This window comes from Dreissena polymorpha, chromosome 1 (assembly GCF_020536995.1).
Source record: "Dreissena polymorpha isolate Duluth1 chromosome 1, UMN_Dpol_1.0, whole genome shotgun sequence".
Classification (NCBI taxonomy): Eukaryota; Metazoa; Mollusca; class Bivalvia; order Myida; family Dreissenidae; genus Dreissena; species Dreissena polymorpha.
Window position 1 is genome coordinate 32637486 of NC_068355.1, and position 21073 is coordinate 32658558.

Genomic DNA, 21073 nt, shown 5'->3' on the forward strand with positions numbered 1-21073 from the left:
AATTGCATGAAATTTCGAAGACGAATTCTTTGCACACCGGGTCATGTGTTATAGAATTCAAAAGAAGATTAGCGAGTTTTTTAGCCTGGAGTGAATTGTTTTTATTGTTGCGAGTGATAATTGTTGTGTTTGCGAACGAATAAATTTTAACACAATTTTTGCAAATTTTTTCTTTGAATGAGAACGGTACAGTTAGACCGTACTTTCAATTTATGACAGCTAATCCGCTTTTTAGACTTGTACGGACTTGACGTCAAAGGCACGTGACAAACTTTATTTACTGAATGAATGAGATGCAGGAGTTAACAAGTATACTAGCGTTGATATAGTCAATTATTTAGTTTAACAAAATGAAATTAAATAAATTTTTAAGATATTGTTCTGTATTATTCAATTTAAGTAAATGCAAACGACTGGGTGGGGTAACGACGTAGCAATACTACCAACTGACCAACCATCTTAAAATTGTGATCCGAATTCATTGGTCACCTGTGGACAACAGTCACTTTGGTAATTTCCCTTGACTGACCGCTGAATTCAGGTTTGACTGTACATTGATACATTTACACATGTATATATGTAAGTAATAAGGTAATAACTACTTTCTTTGCACTTCATTTTTATGTCCCCCACTATAGTAGTGGGGGACATATTGTTTTTGCCCTGTCTGTCTGTTGGTCTGTTGGTCCGTTGGTCTGTCTGTCTGTTTGCGCCAACTTTAACATTTTGCAATAACTTTTGCTATATTGAAGATAGCAACTTCATATTTGGCATGCATATGTATCTCATGAAGCTGCACATTTTGAGTGGTGAAAGGTCAAGGTCAAGGTCATCCTTCAAGGTCAGAGGTAAAATATATGTGGCCAAAATCGCTCATTTTATGAATACTTTTGCAATATTGAAGATAGCAACTTGATATTTGGCATGCATGTGTATCTCATGGAGCTGCACATTTTGAGTGGTGAAAGGTCAAGGTCATCCTTCAAGGTCAGAGGTCAAATATATGTGGCCCAAATCGCTTATTTTATAAATACTTTTGCAATATTGAAGATAGCAACTTGATATTTGGCATGCATGTGCATCTCATGGAGCTGCACATTTTGAGTGATGAAAGTTCAAGGTCATTCTTCAAGGTCAGAGGTCAAATATATGTGGCCCAAATCGCTTATTTTATGAATTCTTTTGCAATATTAAAGATAGCAACTTGATATTTGGCATGCATGTGTATCTCGTGGAGCTGCACATTTTGAGTGGTGAAAGGTCAAGGTCATCCTTCACAAGGTCAAGGTCATCCTTCAAGGTCAAACATCATATAGGGGGACATTGTGTTTTACAAACGCATCTTGTTATACTTGTTTCTAGCATAACATCTATTGGGATGATTTTTCTTCTTAAAATGGCAGCTTTCATGCCACTGAATACCAGTCTGTAATTTCTAAGATAAATATGTTGAGTTATTGTACATAATGTACATGTTTACCTCACCTTCACATAACAAATCTCATGGTGAGCTTTTATGATCCCCTTTTGTCTGTTGTGCGCTGTTTGTCTACAACTTGCAATTTTAACTTAGTAAAGGGCACATTTATTTATAATCGTCATGCAAATTGGTCAGAAAATGTTTCCCAATGAAATCTCGGTCGAGTTTGAAAGCGGTAACAGGCTGTTTAAAAAAAACATGGCCTCCAGGGAGCTGAGCAGTTTCTCTTACATGGTTATATTAAAACATTGTGATGTTACATATTATGCCCATTCTTAATGAAACTTTTTTCAAAATGTATGTCTCAAGGTTTCCTCTGCCTAGAGGGTTTTCTGCCTATTTTGGGAAAAGGAGTCTGACCAAATTAGGAATTTTTTATCGACAAAATTGTCCATTTTGGGAATTTTTGCTTCGTTGAAACGGCTCTTTTTTGGAAAACATTGGGAATTTATCATGCTTAAATAAGTCAGTGTTTTAACAAATAAATGAGATTGTATTTGTTATTTTGTCTTCTTTATATAAACATATGCAATATTGGGCATGTTTTTTACTTGGCTCCGAGCATTCAGTTGCCAATTTCGTCATTGACAGCCCTGGCATTACTTCCAGGGAAGACGTTGACGATGCTGACTCAGTTAATGTTACATTTTGCTGTGTAAAATCGTCCGAGTCCGTCCATGGCACTGTCTGTTCAGGGTTACTAAAGGGAGTAATTTCCGAAGGTTCTGAGATTCGTAGAACATCCTTTGGCATCTCTTTTTAGCTCACCTGTCACGAAGAGCTTATGTGACCATGTGATGTCCGGCATCCATTGTGCGTGCATGTGTGTGTCTGTCAACAATTTGTTTGTGTAGACAGTAGAGATCATAGTTTTCATCCAATCTTTATGAAATTTGGTCAGAATGTTTATCTTGATGAAATCTGGGTTGGGATTGTATTTGGGTCATCTGGGGTCAAAAACTAGGTCAAATAATAGAAACCTTGTGTAGACAACAGAGGTCACAGTTGTCATCCAATCTTTATGAACTTTGGTCAGAATGTTTATCTTGATGAAATCTGGGTTGGGATTGTATTTTGGTCATCTGGGGTCAAAAACTAGGTCATTAGGTCAAATAATAGAATAACCTTGTGTAGACATTAGAGGTCATAGTTTTCATCTGATCTTAATGAAATATGGTCAGAATGTTTATCCTGATAATAAGTGATTTTGAATCGTTACAGGGCTCCCGCTGTGGTTCGCCAGATTGGCCAATTGGGAAAATTTAGCAAATTAAGCGAATAAAATAATCGTTTGGCTAAAACATTTGGCAAACGATTTTTTACCTGACAAATGCGGTCCAAGATAATAAACTCTTTCAGCTGTAGACTGTGCTTCAATACATCGCTGTGTTATTGACCCGAAAAATTGATACGCAGTCGGCATTTACACCTGTCAGAACCTGTCATCAAGACAAAGGAAAATGACTGGTGTGAAAACAAAGCAATGGTGTAATCGTACATCTTATCCGCTTAAATAAACAATTACATCTGATTAAAGATTAAAGATTGCTGCCAATTTCAATCAATTTGAGTAAAAGCCGTTAGCGAATTATCAACTTAGTCACACAATGAACGTAAGTAAAGAAGTTGATAATTGATATTAATTTTGATAAGTTCATAATGTTTGTAATGATTAAAGGCTAAATGTGTTTTAATTGTGAATGACAATAGATGAACGGGTATAAAACCCTTGACATTTTTGGCGAAAGTGTCGGAAATTGCGACTGCCATTATGGCGACCATAGGCAATAAGCGTCCTTTGGACTCTGACGAATCTAATAACACGGTCTAAAAAAAATCAAATTTGATAATAGATCATTCAAATATGTTTGGCTTTCGGAATTCAAGTGGTTAGACTAAAATGCAAAATCAAAAACAATGTATTGCAAAATATATGCATACAGTTTCAAAAACAAATTCATTCACTTTGGGTGTAGTATGTTGAAAAAAGACAACATTTCAAAACACGAAAAATCAAAAGGTAATAAAAAAAAAATGATAATCAATATTAAAATGAATTTACATGAACAATTTTTATATTTTTAATAATATATTAAAAATACCAAAAATATTTTGTTATGTTCATAATTAATATATATTGACACTTTTCAAAATGAGCTTTTTGTTTTGAAATTTAGCATATTTAATTTTGTTTATTTCAGATCGCAAAGAGGCCTCACGAGCTTGAAGTCTGAAAACATCAATGACAAATGCGCAGGCTGCAGCAATATCTCAAAGTGAAGCGGCTGTAGTGTCTGCTATGACGGATGTGTACTTTGCTGCACAACATACTCTCGCATCATCTCTGGTTCCAGACCTGAACAGATTGTGTGTCTTGCAGGTAAAAAAATAAATAAAACATCTTCAAAACAAGTTTTATTTGTTTTAAATTGATTGATAAAATTTGATTTTGTTTATGTTTGCTACAAATGTTGAGCAAAATATACTTGAAATCATAAATTATATTTTCAGGATGCAAATTTGTATTAATATATTTTCAGGGTGCAACCCAGCTCAATGACCTTCGAGTTGACAGCCACACGTCATATGAACACGGCTCCAGTGTGTCGGAATTTCAAAACTGTATGGCAGACGTTCTGAGGAGTGATCTTCTCCAGAAGATACAGACATCATGCAAGTACAGTATCATGATCGATGAGAGTACAGGCATTTCAGTGAAGCAAAATTTAGAGACCTATGTTAGACTTTTGAAAACTGATGTGTTTGGAATGGCTTTGCCACATACTTGCTTTTTAGGTGTGGCTGAACTTCAAAGAGCAAATGCAGAGAGCATATATGAGAATGTAGTTAATTTGATTGGTAGAAAAGGAATTGACATTCAACATCCCTCAGAAATTCTATTAAAATTGAAAACTTGGAGAACTTGTTGATTTTGTCCATAGACAGCCCACCAATGGATAAGTTTGATTTCAAACGTGCTTTCAAGATTTGGGCTGGATTGAAGTTGAGGCGGATTATGGCCTTCTGCTAAAATGTATGTTCAGGATATCATGTTCTCATGTAATGTAAATTTATCATGTGCTTATTTTATGAACATGTGCTTGAGTTATGATGTGTGTATATATATAAATGTTTTGTTGTACTGTTTTTTGTTTGTTATGCACACATAATGTGGATTATGGCCTTCTGCTAAAATGTATGTTCAGGATATCATGTGCTCATGTAATGTAAATTGATCATATGCTTATTTTATGAACATGTGCTTGAGTTATGATGTATGTACTTCTATAAATGGTTTGTTGTAAACTGTTTATTTTTGTTATGCACACATGATGATTATAGTAATAAAAATCTCCTTTTGAACAAAAGTTATGTCAATTACTTCAGTAATAACATAAGGTGAAGGTGCTTCGATTTAACGCATTTACTATGTTGTTATAAGTACCAATATTTTCCAATAAATTGATAAAATTTCCGTGACAAAAATTGTCATAACTTCTCTTCAGGTGGGGATATTTTAACAATTCAAACTGTTTTGGAAAGCTTTTTGGAATATCTATCTAGCTAAATTAATAAAACTAATGTATGACAAATTTTAAAATTTAACAGGGGTTGCTTGTAACTCATGGAGCTGCACATTTTGAGTGGTGAAAGGTCAAGGTCAAATATATGGCTTCAAAGCGGCGCTATAAGGGGCATTGTGTTTTTGACAAACACATCTCTTGTTAATCTTGAAAAACAGACCTAGAGGTCACAGTTTTCATCATGTCTTTATGGAATTTTGTCAGAATGTATTAATTAATTAAATCTGGCTTGGAATTGTATATGGGTCTGATAGAATTTAAGTTGATGTGGCAAGGTTAGTCAGGTGAGCGATTCAGGGCCATCTTGGCCCTCTTGTTTTAAGTTAAAACAGATTTGTTGTCAATTTTTTTTTCCAATAGCTTTTGCTGTTGTGCGACATGGTGGAATAGGTAGGGTTTGCGGTAGATGTCGTAAAGTGAACGTCGTGATAGTGAACTACGTACGGTTTGCGGTAAAGTTGTAAAGGCTTATAGAAAGTAAACACGCGGATTCAGCAGTTCAGGAAAATTATAGTAAATAAATTCGTAACAAAAGACGTATTTAAATGAGGTATTGATTAAAATTGAATTACACATCTGAGAGGGGATTTTTCAAATATTTGGGGGAAAAATATATACTCTAGAGATGGGGGAATGGGGCCGTATAACGCGGAATATTTCATCCAAAAAAAACACTGCTATTCTCATGAAATTTTGTCAAAACATTAGTTATGTGGATGTCTCGGACGAGTTTGAAAATGGAAGTGATCAGTGAAAATACATGGCCGCCAGGGGGTGGGGCAGTTTTCTTAATGTATATAGTGAAAACATGTGAACAGTCTAGAAAACACATTTTTTGCCCAATCTTCATGAAATTTGAACATATTTTGGAAGAGTTCAAAATTGGTTCAGGTCTGTTAAAAAAACATGGCCGCCAGGCGGCCATTTGTTGTTCATTCTTCATGAAACTTGGTTAGAACATTTATTCCATTGATATCTTGGGCTGCAAAGAACAGGTCATTTCTTTTTATCTCAGGTGAGCGACTTTGGGCCTTTCAAGCCCTCTTGTTTGTTCCTATTCCTAAACACTTTCAGATAAAGATTAGATATTTGGTGTGTGAGTCTACCTACATGACTTACAGATGCAGTGTTTCATACCAGAGTTTCATTCCAGTCCATTGATTTTTGGCAAAGTTATGGGTTTGGACTTACAAATGTTCACTATAATAATTGTTTTCCAGAGGTTTTTTACAAAATGTTTTAAGATATTTAGCTGATTTTTTATATACGAGTCTACCTACATGACTTACAGATGAAGTTTGAGTTTCGTTCTGGTCCATTGAGTTTTGGCAAAGTTTTGAGCCTTGGGCCTTGGAAATGTTCACCCTAATAACCGTTTTTCAGATCTTTACATGACTTTTAAGTGTGTGATTTTATTTACTTAAATGACTTTTATATCAAGTGAGAGTTTCCTTCAGGTCCACTGATATTTGGCAACATTTCAGGCCATGGACTTTTCTCTTGAATACAGTTTTCCAGACATTTTTAGCTCCACTGGCCAAAGGCCAGGGGGGGTTATGTCATGGTCCTGTGTTTCTCAGGAATGTTCCTGGGGTCAACCTCTTTCAAATTTGTTCAAATTATGCCCCTGGGGTCAAATTTTACCCTGCCCCTGGGGGTAACAAAATTGAAAATTTGCTTATATAAGGCCTATTTTGTGAAAACTTTCAAAATCTTGTCGTCCATAACCATTGGGCCTAGGGCTATCAAATTTGGAACGTAGAGACATCTAATAGTCCTCTACCAAATTTGTTCAAATTATTCCCCTGGGGTCAAATTTGAGCCTGCCCCTGGAGTCACAAAATTGAACATATGCTTATATAGGGTCTATTTTGTGAAAACTGTACAAATTTTCCCGTCCATAACCATTGGGCCTAGGGCTACCAAATTTGGTATGTAGTGGCATCTTATAGTCCTCTATCAAGTTTGTTCAAATTATGTCCCTGGGGTCAAGTTTGACCCTTCCCCGAGGGTCACAAAATTGAACATATGCTTATATAAGGCCTATTGTGGGAAAACTTTAAAAATCTGTGTTCATAACTGTATGGCATAGGGCTACCAAATTTGGTATGTAGTGACATGTAATAGTTCTCTTCTTAGTTTGTTCAAATTATGCCCCTGGGGTCAAATTTAAAACTGCCCCGGGGGTCACAAAATTGAAAAATCTTATAAAGGGCTTATTTTGTGAAAACTTTAAAAATCATTTGTCCATAACCATTGGGCCTAGGGCTACCCAATTTGGTATGTAGTGACATCTAATAGCTCTTTACCAAGTTTGTTCAAATTATGCTCCTGGGGTCAAGTTTGACCCTGCCCTGAGGGTAAAAAAATTGAACATATGCTTTTATAAGGCCTATTGTGGGAAAACTTTAAAACTCTTTCTGTCCATAACGCATGGCCTAGGGCTACCAAATTTGGTATGAAGTGACATGAAATAGTTCTCTTCTTAGTTTGTTAAAATAATGCTCCTGGGGTAAAATTTGAAACCAGCCCGCGGGTCACAAAATTAAATATATGCTTATAAAGTGCTTATTTTGTGAAAACTTTAAAAATAACCTTTGTCCATAACCATTGGGCCTAGGGCTACCAAATTTGGTATGTAGTGACATCTTATAGTCCTCTACCAAGTTTGTTCAAATTATGCCCCTGGGGTCTAGTTTGACCCTGCTCCGAGGGACACAAAATTGAACATATGCTTATATAAGGCCTATTGTATGAAAACTTAAAAAAATCTTTCTGTCCATAACCGTATGGCATAAGGCTACCAAATTTGTTATGCAGTGACATGTAATAGTTCTCTTCTTAGTTTGTTCAAATTAAGCCACTAGGTATAATTTGAAACTGCCCCAGGGGTCACAAAATTGATTATATGCTTATAAAGTGCTTATTTTGTTAAAAATTTAAAAATCTTTCTGTCCATAACCATTAAGCCTAGGGCTACCACATTTGGTATGTAGTGGCATCTTATAGTCCTCTACCAAGTTTGTTCAAATTATGCCCCTTGGGTCAAATTTGACCCTGCCCTGGGGGTCACAAAATTGAACATACGCTTATATGTAGCCTATTTTGTGAAAACTTTAAAAATCTTATTGTCCTTAAACATTGGGCCTAGGGCTACCAAATTTGGTATGTAGTGACATCTTATAGTTCTCTACCAAGTTTGTACAAATTATGCCCCTGGGGTCAAATTTGACCCTGCACTGGGGGGTCACAAAATTTAACATATGCTTATATAAGGCCCATTTTGTGAAAACTTCAAAATCTTTCTGTCCATAACCATCTGGCCTAGGGCTATCAAATTTGGTATATACTGACTTTAATAGTCCTCTCCATATTTGTTCAAATTTTATCCCTAGGGTCAAATTTGACCCTGCCCCGGGGTCACAAAATTGAACATATGCTTATATAATGCCTATTTTGTGAAAACTTTAAAAAAAATCTTGTCCATAACGTTTAGGCCTAGGGCTAGACAATTTTGAATGTAGTAACATATGAGTCCTCTACTTAGTTCATTCAAATTATGCCCCAGGGGTCAAATTTGACCCTGCCCTGGGGCCACAAAATCATTTATATGCTTATATAGTGCCTATTTTGTGAAAACTTTAAAAATCCTTTGTCCTTAACCATAAGGCATAGGGCTACCAAATTTGGTATGTTGTGACATCTTATAGTTCTCTACCAAGTTTGTTCAAATTATGTCCCTTGGGTCAAATTTGACCCTGCCCAGGGGTCACAAAACTGAACATACGCTTATATGGGGCCTATTTTGCGAAAAATTTAAAAATTCTCTTGTCCATAACCATTGGGCCAAGGGCTACCAAATTATGTATGTGGTGACATCTAATAAACCTTTTCTTATTCTTTAATGTTTGGTGTGCTTTGCATGCCTTATTGATATGTTTATTTAAATAAACATTCATGCTATCGTTACTTTAAAATTTCAAATAAAAACAAAATTCAATGACCTGATATTTTTCCTTCTATTTGTGCCCAATTACAGTATTGATAATATTATTAGCCAACAGGGATAAAATTATTCAATAGCAATGTTAATAAACTGCCTTGTATTCAGCAAACGGATATAACTTACAAAACAATTGAAGTTAACACAGAACAAGTTTCACTCTTTTCTGATATATTTCGCCTAAATAGGCTTTTTCTACAATTAAGCTACATTTTCTTTTTATTTCTCAATACAACAATTGTATATTCAATTGTATTTCTGTGTAAATTTATTTTTAATATCCCTATTGGATACGAAACTGAGTCTTAGAAGTTAAATCAATCCAGCCGTTTTATGCAAATATTCGAATATTCAATTGAATAGATTTGCAAATATTCGAATACCGATATAGGTATTCGATTCCATCCCTATTATTTGTGAAAACTTTTAAAATATTCTTGTCCTTAACTCTAGGACCTAGGGCTACCACATTTTGTATGTAGTGAGATATAGTAGTCTTCTACAAAGTTTGCTCAAATTATGCCCCTGGGGTTAAATTTGACCCAGCCCAGGGGGTCACAAAAGTGTACATGTGCTTAAATAGGGCCTATATTTAAGTATTTGCACATGCCAAGAATATTTGTTTCAGCCTTTTTTTCAGCAGTGGAGCAATACAGGGCTATCATGGCCCTCTTGTTCCTAAACGCTTGCAGAAATTAACCTGATTTTGGTGTGTGAGTCTACTAACTTGACTTACAGATCAAGTTTGAGTTTTATTCCGGTCCAATTGGACGAATTTACGGGCCTTGGAATAAGAAATTTTCTTTAAAATAACACTTCCGGATTTATTTCCAAAACTTTCAGTCTCATCATACAGGGGTACTGTCAAAGGCCTATAACTTTGTCAAATATCAATGGACCGCAACTTCGTAATGATGTTTTCAATTAGGATTCTCTGCTGTGTTGCTCTTTAGTTGTGAAGTGAAGTAGGGGGCATTGTAATTCACAAACGCAGCTCTTGTTATAAACTAAGTATTTGCTCACTATATGTTAGCCTTCGTTACAAAGAATTGCATTTACAAGTAGAATACCGTAAAAAGTTGTGTATAAGGCGCACTTTTTTACCCCAAAATTTCATTTTAAAAACTTGATGCGCGTTATGCACAACTACAGCCATGCCAAGACATTTTTTCGCTGTCAGTTACCCAGTAGCGGTAATTCGCATCATTCTGTTTTCCGGTGTTTTAACTGTAACTATGTTAATAATAGTGTTATATTGACGATCTGAATAAGATGAACAAACATTATAAAGTTAACATATATATTTTCTATCTTTTTCAGGTACGTACAGAGCATTGAAATCAAATAAATTTGAAGAAGAGAATGAAAAACGAGGATGCCATTTTTATTTAAATGTTATTGTTTACTTATCCCACAATATTATACCCTACTGTACTAGGGTTACACAATTTATTTGGGGGCACTTGTCGATTCACAATAGTATGTCGGCAAGGTATTTCCCGATATATTTAAGATTATTTTTCTTGCTTTTCAAATGTGTAAATAAAATTGATGCTGTGTTTGTTTACACGTTTTCATACGTCTTGTCAAGATTGAGGATGTGATTATTGAGCAATTTGCGTCACCTGTCAAGTTTTGTGTAGCTGGGCTATTATCAAAACATGCGAACCAGCAAACGGCTTCACACCTCCATTGTTTGTTTATCGCCGGTAATGTCGTGATGGTGTTGAGAAGTTTGAGTCGTTAAAGTCTCCTGTCAATTTTAGACACTCGAAAAGAACGCATGATATCGGCATTGTAAATAAAACGCGCGGTTGTGAATTAGTCATGCATGAATAACCAGGTGACAATACCAATCAATAATGTCAGTTTCTTAGTTATAACTAATCCATCCGTTATGTGTACTCCACGATAAAATCGTGGACAGTTAGGCCAGAGTTTTTTAATAAAAAGATTTTCGGATTTTTTTCCAAAACATGTCCAGTAGGAGGACGGAAAAAAAAAAAAAAAAAAAAAAAAAAAAGATGGTGACCAAAAATGCACTATGCTAAAAATGTTATGGTATGAAGTATATTTCGTGACCAAAATAATAAATGTCAATGAAATTTATTATGTTCTAAACATTCTCATACAAATATTTAGCAATAAACACATTTATTAACAGACCTGCATTTCATACGAATATAATTATAGTTGCATAATTTTCTTTTATCCGAAACAGTTTCTGTTACAAATGAAAATGCACAAACACGCAAATATGTCTTTTGCAAGTAATTCCTTTTGAGACAAAATGAACATCTGAATTAAAAAAAACTCTGGCAAAGTCAATCTTCAAATTAAAAAATCTTAATCTGTAATCCAATCCCCCATGTCACTGCCTAGGCACTTTAATATTCCTCTATTAAAACAACATCTTTTACATGTAATTCAAAAATGAAACACGCCAAGTGTTGCTCGAGTATTAAAAGAAAATACAAACCAAAATCTATTAGTTACAAAATTAACAAGATTAAGCTTGTGATGGTTTAATATTTAAAATTGTAAAACACAAAGCTGAACAAGTTTCCCACTACAATCTTATAGCAAAGAGGAATTATGTAGAGATAGAATAACACATTTTTTTTAACAATATATGCAGTATGAAACTAAATTATAATGAATACTATCAACTTATAAAAATACGCAGAAAACATGACACACAGCATAGCATGGAATTATTATTATCATCATCTTACAATGTTATTACCAAACAATGGTTAACATAGTCATGATCATGACACAAGTACAAAACAATTTTAATAGGCCAATGGGGAAATTTTGCACACATATGCAAAGAAACAATATATTGAAAAAGCATCATAGAGTACACAGTATATGTCTCTGTAACGAGCTCTTAATCTGCAGTAAATATTTACATTATAACTGAACAAGATTATCTGGATTTATTAAATCCAGCGGTCGGAGACATATGCCCCCCCAAACGTGACCTCGACCTTTGACCTAGTGACCTGCAAAATCTTTTAGGCGTCATCTGTCAGTCATAATCAATGTACCCATGAAGTTTCATGATCCTAGGCCTAAGCGTTCTTGAGTTATCATCCGGAAACCATTTGGTGGACGGACCGACAGACGGAACAACGGAATGACATGTGCAAAACAATATACCCCCTCTTCTTCGAAGGGGGGCATAATAATGGTTTGTGTTTTATCAATTAATCAGTAATTAACCCTTTGCATGCTTGGAAATTTGTGGTCTGCTAAAATGGCTTCTGCTGAATTGCTACAATTTAATAGCATTTTCTTCGATTTTTTCAAAGAATACTATCAGAATAGCAAACAGTTTTGATCCTGATGAGACGCCACGTTCTGTGGCGTCTCATCTGGATCCAAACTGTTTGCAAAGGCCTTCAAAATTTGGTTCTCACACTGAAAGGGTTAATATAAAAAATAAATAAAATCATTATTTTTGGTCAGCCTGCTAATTGCAATGACAGGTTTGCCAAATAATGAATATATTGCATATATTAAATTGTAAAATTTCTTAAATAATTTACAAATGGTTTACCTGGCAGATGGAAGGTAGCAGTAATTCCTCCTCATCGCCATTAGGACATCAAATGCATTTTCTTTTATAATACTACGATCCTGTGTGGTTTGGTACTTTAAAATAGCATGTATGCATTTCAAGTCGCTCTCGACCAAAACATTCACTGGCATAGATGGGTCACACTTAACCTTATCTGTGTCAATCATTGTCTTAGACGCTTCAAGTGAAGCGATTTCGTCGTGTTCATTAACATGTTTGCGCACAACATCGCCAATTGATTGGTCACTAGTGGCTTTGATAAATTGTTTTGTTGTTTTAGCATCCTGGTAAATAATAAGTCCAAACCAGTATAAAGGCATTAATTTGTGGTCTCGCCACCATTTTGCATGTTTTCAGTAAAAATGATCGATGTTACAGAAGCGCTTATGATACATTTACACGCGATATCGGTAAACGCTTTAAATAAATTACTTCTCTAAAACCCGACACGCGTTTTGTGTCTAAAACCCGGCTTTTGGCACCCGAAAAAAAATCCGAGATTGAAATTATATAATTTTTTTTTTTTTTTGGTTTCGTCAAAAATAGGAGTCGGCGGGTCCGAAAATCTATTTATTAAAAAACTCTGGCCTTACTTCGGAGACATATGATGAAAACCTTGATGGTATCCTCGTGGAAAGTGTGCATTTCATGCATAATTCATTTAAATCCAAACATTTATTTTTACGCATAATATGATTTTAAAGAAAACACCAACTAGTTGTATCGTTATCGTTTTAAAAATAATTTATAATTGAAGCAATAAAAGAATAAGTAAGATCGGCAATGTAAATATAACGATTTTCAGTTAGCCTGCGGTACGGAATTTTTCCCCCGATTTTTTTGCTTCAAAAACTTTTTTTCCCGATTTTTTAGCTTTAAAAAGTAGATGCGCGTTATACATAAATGCGCGTTATACACACCGTTTTACGGTATAAGCGTATAATCCTATTTATTCTAAAAAATAGATTTCATCTTTCTTCATAACATTCCACATATGAAGGGCTTTTCTACCTCTAGCGTTTTGGGGCTATTTCCTGAGCAAAATTAAGACTATTTTTGTCTGAAATTAGCCCATTTTTTGCTTGAAAATTTTTCTTCGCTTGTGAGCCACTTGCTGACATTTTGCAGCCGATTTTTTTTTGTTTACATAGACACCGGTGGCGAAGTGATAATGATACATTAACACCGTTAAACAGTTTTCTGTACATGTTGTATTTTGATTTGAAACCACTAAAACAGTCCCACTAAAACAGCGCGGCGTCTCGGAGTAATAATACAACATTTTATGAAATCCAAACATTACTTTTTTTCATTTTTTTTTGTTTTTGAAGAAATGCTTGAGAAATTACTTAGTCAGCATTAGACCGTCATTGGATATCTAAAACCGTGAGACTTATGGCGAAACCGTTAGACTTGACAGGTAGACGTTTCCGATTCTGCATTCAAGTCTGCACTATACTAGACGTCCTCGGATCACAAACCTAACATTTGGTCATTTTGTGAGTTTACATTATTATGTCCGATATCTTTTCTAAAGAATTGTGTTAATTTCTGTGGCTTCCACTTTCCATTTCCTTCACAGCATCCATTTTTCCCGAAATCTGCAACTCACTTTCTAAATCAGTCTTTCAAGTCACATAGCTACCATACAGGGAAGTTACTCTTGTCTACTTTTTTAGCCAATCAAATTCGTTGTTTCTTGGGAAATTAGTTTATAGTTGCTATGTCAATGCCATTACTCCGCCCATCTGATTAAATGACAATTCCGTACTGGTCGATTCGATGACGTTGAATCGTAACATCTATAGCATAGATCATTACACGGCACTCTTCAGTGATTCTGTTATCACGTAAATCGCCAAGTAACCCAAATGTTCGAAAAGTCTGGTTGCAGTGTAAAGCGTGCCCAATTAAGACATTAGCCATGTGGATTATTTACCTAGGCGGTCGTCATTATCCCCTGGGGCCTTTCCGGTAAGGGTGTTATCTGTGTAATATTAGTAATGTTTCTGGCGATTTATAAGAATACTGATTTATACGGCCTGAAAACAGGCATTTAGAGTGTGCATTTTTTAAGCATGGGGTCTATTTTTTTCAATAGCCAATTTCATGGAAATGATAATTTTAATCGCCAGCCAGGAATTGTAATCACCAATGGCAATTTCAGCAATCGGTAACGCTAACGTAGCTACCTTTACACAAAAAGGAAACAAATAGAATAAAATGAAAGCGCTGAAGGCACTGAAGTTGTTCGCTGTTGTCGTCCTTGATTAGCTTGTGCACATTGCACAGGCTAATCAGTGTGCACAGGCTACTCTTACAGGGGTGTCAATTTTCCGGATTATTCCGGAAATCCGGATTTGAGCCGTCCAGGGTTGATTTTGAGGTGAATGTAAATTCGTCCAGGGTTGATTTTGAGGTGAATGTAAATTCGATGAGTTTGTTTAAGGGGGGTGGGGGTAGGGACAAAATTCTTTTAGTGCGGGATCATTTCAGAACGAATATTGTTAAAGCATCGTCGGCATTTCGGACATTTGCGCTTGGTACCGATTTAATTTATTGATATCTGATAAGCGGCTGGCACTGACATGAGCAGTAACAAAGTAAAGCACTGCAATATCATATTTTAAAACAATATGTTAATCAAATTATATATTGACTGCGTATTTGCTAGGTTACTGGTTACTGGTTTTCATTTTTTGCAGTCAAACGATATGCATATTTTATTTCATTTGCAAATGATGTATTGGGACATGTTTTCGGACAGTCGTTTTCGGATACAGTATGGTTTGTCGATTTTAATTTAATTTTGAAGTTCTTAATATCATTTGTTTAGAATGACAAATACACATGCGGTGTTACGGATGGTTTGGTTTATAATATTTCGCATTGTACTCACCAGAAATTGCACCTAGAAAGACTATAAAAAAAGAACAATAAGCTAGGGCTCGGGGGGGGGGGGCCTCTCTTCCCTTTATCCTAAGGCCTCAGACTCTCGGCTTAATTTTCCGGATTTCAAATTTGGGACAATTGACACCCCTGTCTTATTTGACATGCATTAAGCCCCATTTTCCCTGAAAGCAGATTCCAATGATAAACACTAGACTGGCCAATGTCGTCTTACAAGCTGGTAAATACACTCACTGCAGGAGTAGAGCAGACACTCTTAAACATTTGTCGTCTGCAGTGCAGACATGCAGCTGTAATCGTTCCTAGCATAATGAGTTAAGGTTCTTTGCGTAGCTAAGGCTTCTAAGAGCACATACTGATTTGCAAAACATGCTCTGAAAATTTAGTCGTGAGCTAATGCTCAAAACTAAAAAATAGGTGATCACAGTTTAATTGTCAAATGCCCCTGTATGGTAAATTAAATGAATATTTTATTACAAAGTAGAATAGAATTATGTTATTGTTCTTATCAAAAAATGTAATTCCCCTACATTCCTCATAAATTTTTCCATCAAAAGGGACTTGCCACCTCCCCCAAATTGGAAAAAACGCTGCCTAAAATACAAACATAAGCATCAATATAAATCTGATTTTAAAAAATTGTATAGATTGTAAGCCAAACATTGGCAGGAATGAGACAAAGATGTCAATGAAATAATTTAAGAATATTTAAAAGAAATGAACAGGTTGTAAAGATGTACATTAAATACCAGCTGAAAAATGCCAAGTACTATTTCTTCCAAGAGCCTGAAGTGAGTCACACTTCTTGTGACAGTTGTCTCCCTTGATAAAGGCTCTTCTTAGTGGTAGTTACACAATTCTGGGGAACTTCGTAAAAAGGTTCAATAATGAATAATTACTGTTGATATTTTGAATGCCTTGTCAATGATTTGAAAAATATAAAAAGATGCAATAGAAACTAAAATGAAGTCTGTTATGCAATATGGAAGTGTTTTTCCATCAAACACATAATAGTTGAGATGAAACAAGAAGAAGTTTATTCCAATATTCTCAAGTTTACCATGGTCTTTTCAGGCGCACTGCTGTACAAACATAGTGCACGCTGAATGCCTGATAAGCAATGCAGCTGTAATCATATTGTAATATCAGTTGTTGTTTTCAATAGTTCAGGAATGGGGCAAATATCTGTTTTAAACTAACTTTTGGAAATTGTTACGTTTTTTTACAAAAAAAAATAAGATGAAAGTTGATTTTGCCTCCGTAAATGGGGGGGGGCAGGGGGCATATAGCAGCCTTACTATCCGTCATGTTTGGATGCAAATTTCACCAAGACCAAGACCTATATACACTGTAACTCCAATATAGCGCGGTCAATGGGGTCCAAGCCGCGAAACAGCAGTATAACGGATCCGCGTTATAGGTTTTGAGCTCATTTTCTGCAGGGCGCTATAAAAACAACAGGTATAGAATAGCCTATAATATAGGTCATGTATATTGCCATGCTGTGTTGACGCAAATGCAAAAAACGAATCGTATCGATAACAGTATACATACCGCTTTTCTTATGTGCACATTTATCCGATAATCCAATAAAATAGCAACATCACTTAAAAAATAATAATCTTGAACATTAATTACGATATATGTTTAAGAAATTCGTAAACACAACCGTACGCATATATGCCATTTTCAGAAGTGTTAAGAGTACAGTGCATTATGGGGCAGAGCTTTCATTGGACGAGCGACTTTAAATTTAGATTGAATGCAATACGACTCATGTACAAAAAATTGTTTTATTGCGTCATACGCATTCAAAAAACGTGTTTCCCGGGGACTTTCTGATATCGCGCGAAAATGAAAGTGAAACTCTGTTAACAATTACCGGTACACTGCGTTCGCGTGTAAATAAATCGTATGCATTATTTAATTTCTTATACACGAACTGAAAGATTAAATGACATAATACTAGAATGATAATGAAATGACAGAAAAAGTTGTTTTAAACAGTAGGCAGTATATTTCACAGCCGCTCATTTAATATAGTCAAACTGCAACCATATCAAAGTAAGAATGTTTGAATCGTTTTGAATTACTTTAATTGTATAACTATCCCGCTTGCACTTAACTTTTGGAAATTATCGCACTGAACCGCTCTGATGAGAAAATACATGTAATAAACACTGACACGCGAGTTTTTCACACCTTTATTGACATTACACAACAGATTAACACCAATTAGCTGTCGGTGTTGTTTAACCTCGAGGCGATTATAATCGGTTCAACGGACGGTTGAATAAAGCAATCAACATGTGATTGCCGCCATCTTTGAATTGTCTGAAAATACTTGAAGTTGCATAATACGGATTTGAATCAGAAATCAAATGGAATGTTGGAGAAAAAAATGGGATCCAAGCACCCTCCGCGTTATATTGGATTCAGCGTTATAACGGAGCGCGTTATATTGGAGTTACAGTGTATATTTAAAGGTGGATGTGCCAAATCACAGCCAAGGATGACACAGCATTGAATTGAAATATGGATCAGATTAATTTTCCAATTGAAATTGATAAAACAGTGTGTGTGGTCGGTTTTCTTGACAAGCAGATTGCATTGCTTTCATATTTAGTAACATTTTTCAAAGTTGCATGATCTTGTCATGACTAATTTTGTTTGCCAAAGCTAAACTTGTTTAAACATTGCCTGATAAATTGATGTAAGGTAACCAGTAAAGATAACCAGCTTTTGGCCAAAAAAAAGTGTTAAGTTTAAAAAGTCCCACTGCATAGATTTCTGTTTTGATTTTTGATCAATGGCAAACAATTATTGTATCAAAAATAGTGTTATTAGATTTAGGTTTTAATAATTGGTTTTAATTAGTGAATTTTACATGTGTTTGAGTTCACTATGTAAGATCAATTACAAATTCTATAACTCTGACCCTCAATTTGAAACTTCACGCATGTCTTTTGTGTTATCATTTGTGGGCTCTGACAAAGGCTAATAACTCTGACCAGTAATTAAGCAAATTTAATCCCATTTCATTCTAAGACAAGTCTGGAAATTGTGTGCAACAACTTTATATCTGTATGTCTACAGATATTGAAATAAAACTACACATTGGTTCAGTCTGTATGTCTACATATATTGAAATAAAACTACACATTGGTTCAGTTGTTTTTAACGCAATCACTTACAAAGTCCAATAACTTTGACGAGCCCGAACATGATGATACCCCTGTGTTACTTAGAGAAAAGTCAGTAAAGTAAGACACAAGTTGAAATTCATTTGAGGTGACCAAACAAGGTCTTTAAATATGTTTGCGCGCAACAGCTCTTTTTATTAGGTTTTCTTTGGGGCCGTTTGGCCAAGGTCAGTGTTGCACTGAATAACTTTAGATAGGATGGATATATTGTGCTGAAATTATGTGTTAAGGTAGGTCACATAATGATTGCATTTGGGGACAGTGGGGTGAAGTACACTGTTACTAAAAAAAAGTTATTTGCACTGGATAACTTAAGTTTGGCTGGAATTATTAGGCCTTAATTCTGTGTCTAAGTAGTTTACATGAAGACCCAGGGTGGGATAGCATTGTGGACCAGTTGGTTAAATGTAATTTTGATTTAAAGTAGAAAAATGGTTTCGATCCGGTTTGATACCGGAAGTTATGATGGAAGACATGCTTCAAACTTTATTAACCTAATTAATTGGTGAATTGTTAGTTTCTTGGCATGGTCATTTTTCTTTTCCTTTTTCTGGCTCTCGTTGTTACTTTTTTAAATTAAGTGATATCATTAAACTACTGCTTTCGCTATTGTAAGTGCCAATCCTATGTTATGGCAAAGCCATTACCTGTTTTGCAAGTGCTGCTGTCAATGATGATGGTTGCAGTTATACAGAAACAGTTTACTGTTGCTACTTCTTTTGCTGCTGCTGGTAATGGAAGTTGTCCTAATACTGCTACAGTTTATAATTATATTGACACCTTGTTGTCAGTTTTTCTGCTGATGATACCATTGTTGTTGACGCTGCTGCTGCTGTCGATTATTGCTGCACATTGTTTATACAATTTCTGATGTTGCTTCTGACGCTAATTATGACCATGCTTCCTGCTCTGTTGTTGCTGCCTTTGGTACTGCACGGATTCTAGATTACACGGATAAGAAACGGGACCGTTACGCCAAATATCTTGTCGTGTCTAAGTCACGTGACCGTGTCGTAACTATCGATCTTTTATCGAAGCGCCGAGGTTATAAATTTGATGTACTCACTCACGTATTTTGTTAAATTATAGTTTCATTTCTAGGCCGATTTTGACAAATTATATATCATTAGAAAGCTAACGTAACGTAGTTTTCAGATATATCATTATATATTGAGTTTTTCTTCCGATTTCGGCAGCCCGGCGAGTTATAACTTTAACTTTTGCAAATAACATACCGTTTTGGAGTTTTAGAATCTAGATTTACGGTTGACATGTTCGTACTTTATACCGATTTGTAGCGTTTATATTTGGAGTTCAGTTTTAAAAATAACATCTTGCTTAGGAGAATAGAATTCTGTATACGATAGAAAAAAAAATTGTTTAAAAACTAAAGTAATTAAGGAATGAAGGCGGGAAAATGTAGCGCGCGTTCCTAACGCTCTGAACTGATGCTACGGTCTTGGCGATTATGCTTTTGTTTAGATACCGGCCATTGAATTTCCTTTGCCATGATTATTATATTTTTTATGAAATATATTGAAATATTTTGTTCTAGAGACATATCCATAAAGCTAAGTATTAATGAAGCTTAATAAATTTACGATTTCAGCTCTTGATTATAACACAGAAAGGGTGTTAATTTTATGATGAAACAGCGTATACAAATGTATAGCGGACCCTCTTGATATTTTTCGGCTTTGCATACTTCAAATATAATGGGTGTCAAAACATTCATCGTTTGTTGTTTATTATCAAAAAGGTAATTATGTAAAATTATATGAAAGGTTATTAACCATAAATTATAAATTAATTAAAATTATTTAAAGATTCTTGAAAATCACGGTCAACTGTCTATGCATGTATATTGAAATATCTTTATAAGTTAACAGAGTTATAAATATATAGAATTCTAAATTAAAACACTGTATTATTTGTATTTTTCGGAAAGATTATTCATACACTCTTTATAGGACTACGAAATGACGGAGTTTTTTTACCGGTACCCGCTAAATACGTTAAATGTTAAGTATTAGATTTTTTAAATGTTTAAAATGTACATGTATAGGTATTAAGCACTTATAATTATTGTGATTTAGCTGGCTGACATCTATACAGTATTTAGTTTACGGCAATCTGTATGGGCAGATGACTATAAATGTTTTCAATACGCTACATATCTCATAAACGCAAAATTGAGTATTGGGCGTTACATTACTCCAAGAAATGACCACTAATACCACGAGAAGACATGGAGGTATCATAAAAAGTGTAATCTGACCAGACATTGCCACCTGTGGTTAGGGACCA

The 21073-nt window shown here is 35.0% G+C and overlaps 1 long non-coding RNA gene across 1 annotated transcript in view; it reads left to right on the plus strand.

The window, feature by feature from the left end:
- Positions 1 to 621: 621 nt before the first annotated feature.
- LOC127876019 (uncharacterized) overlaps positions 622 to 21073 on the plus strand; it is a 116980-nt gene continuing 96528 nt past the window's right edge. The window contains exon 1 of the long non-coding RNA XR_008047603.1: positions 622 to 968. This is a non-coding gene — a long non-coding RNA (uncharacterized LOC127876019). The remainder of the gene's footprint in view (positions 969 to 21073) is intronic.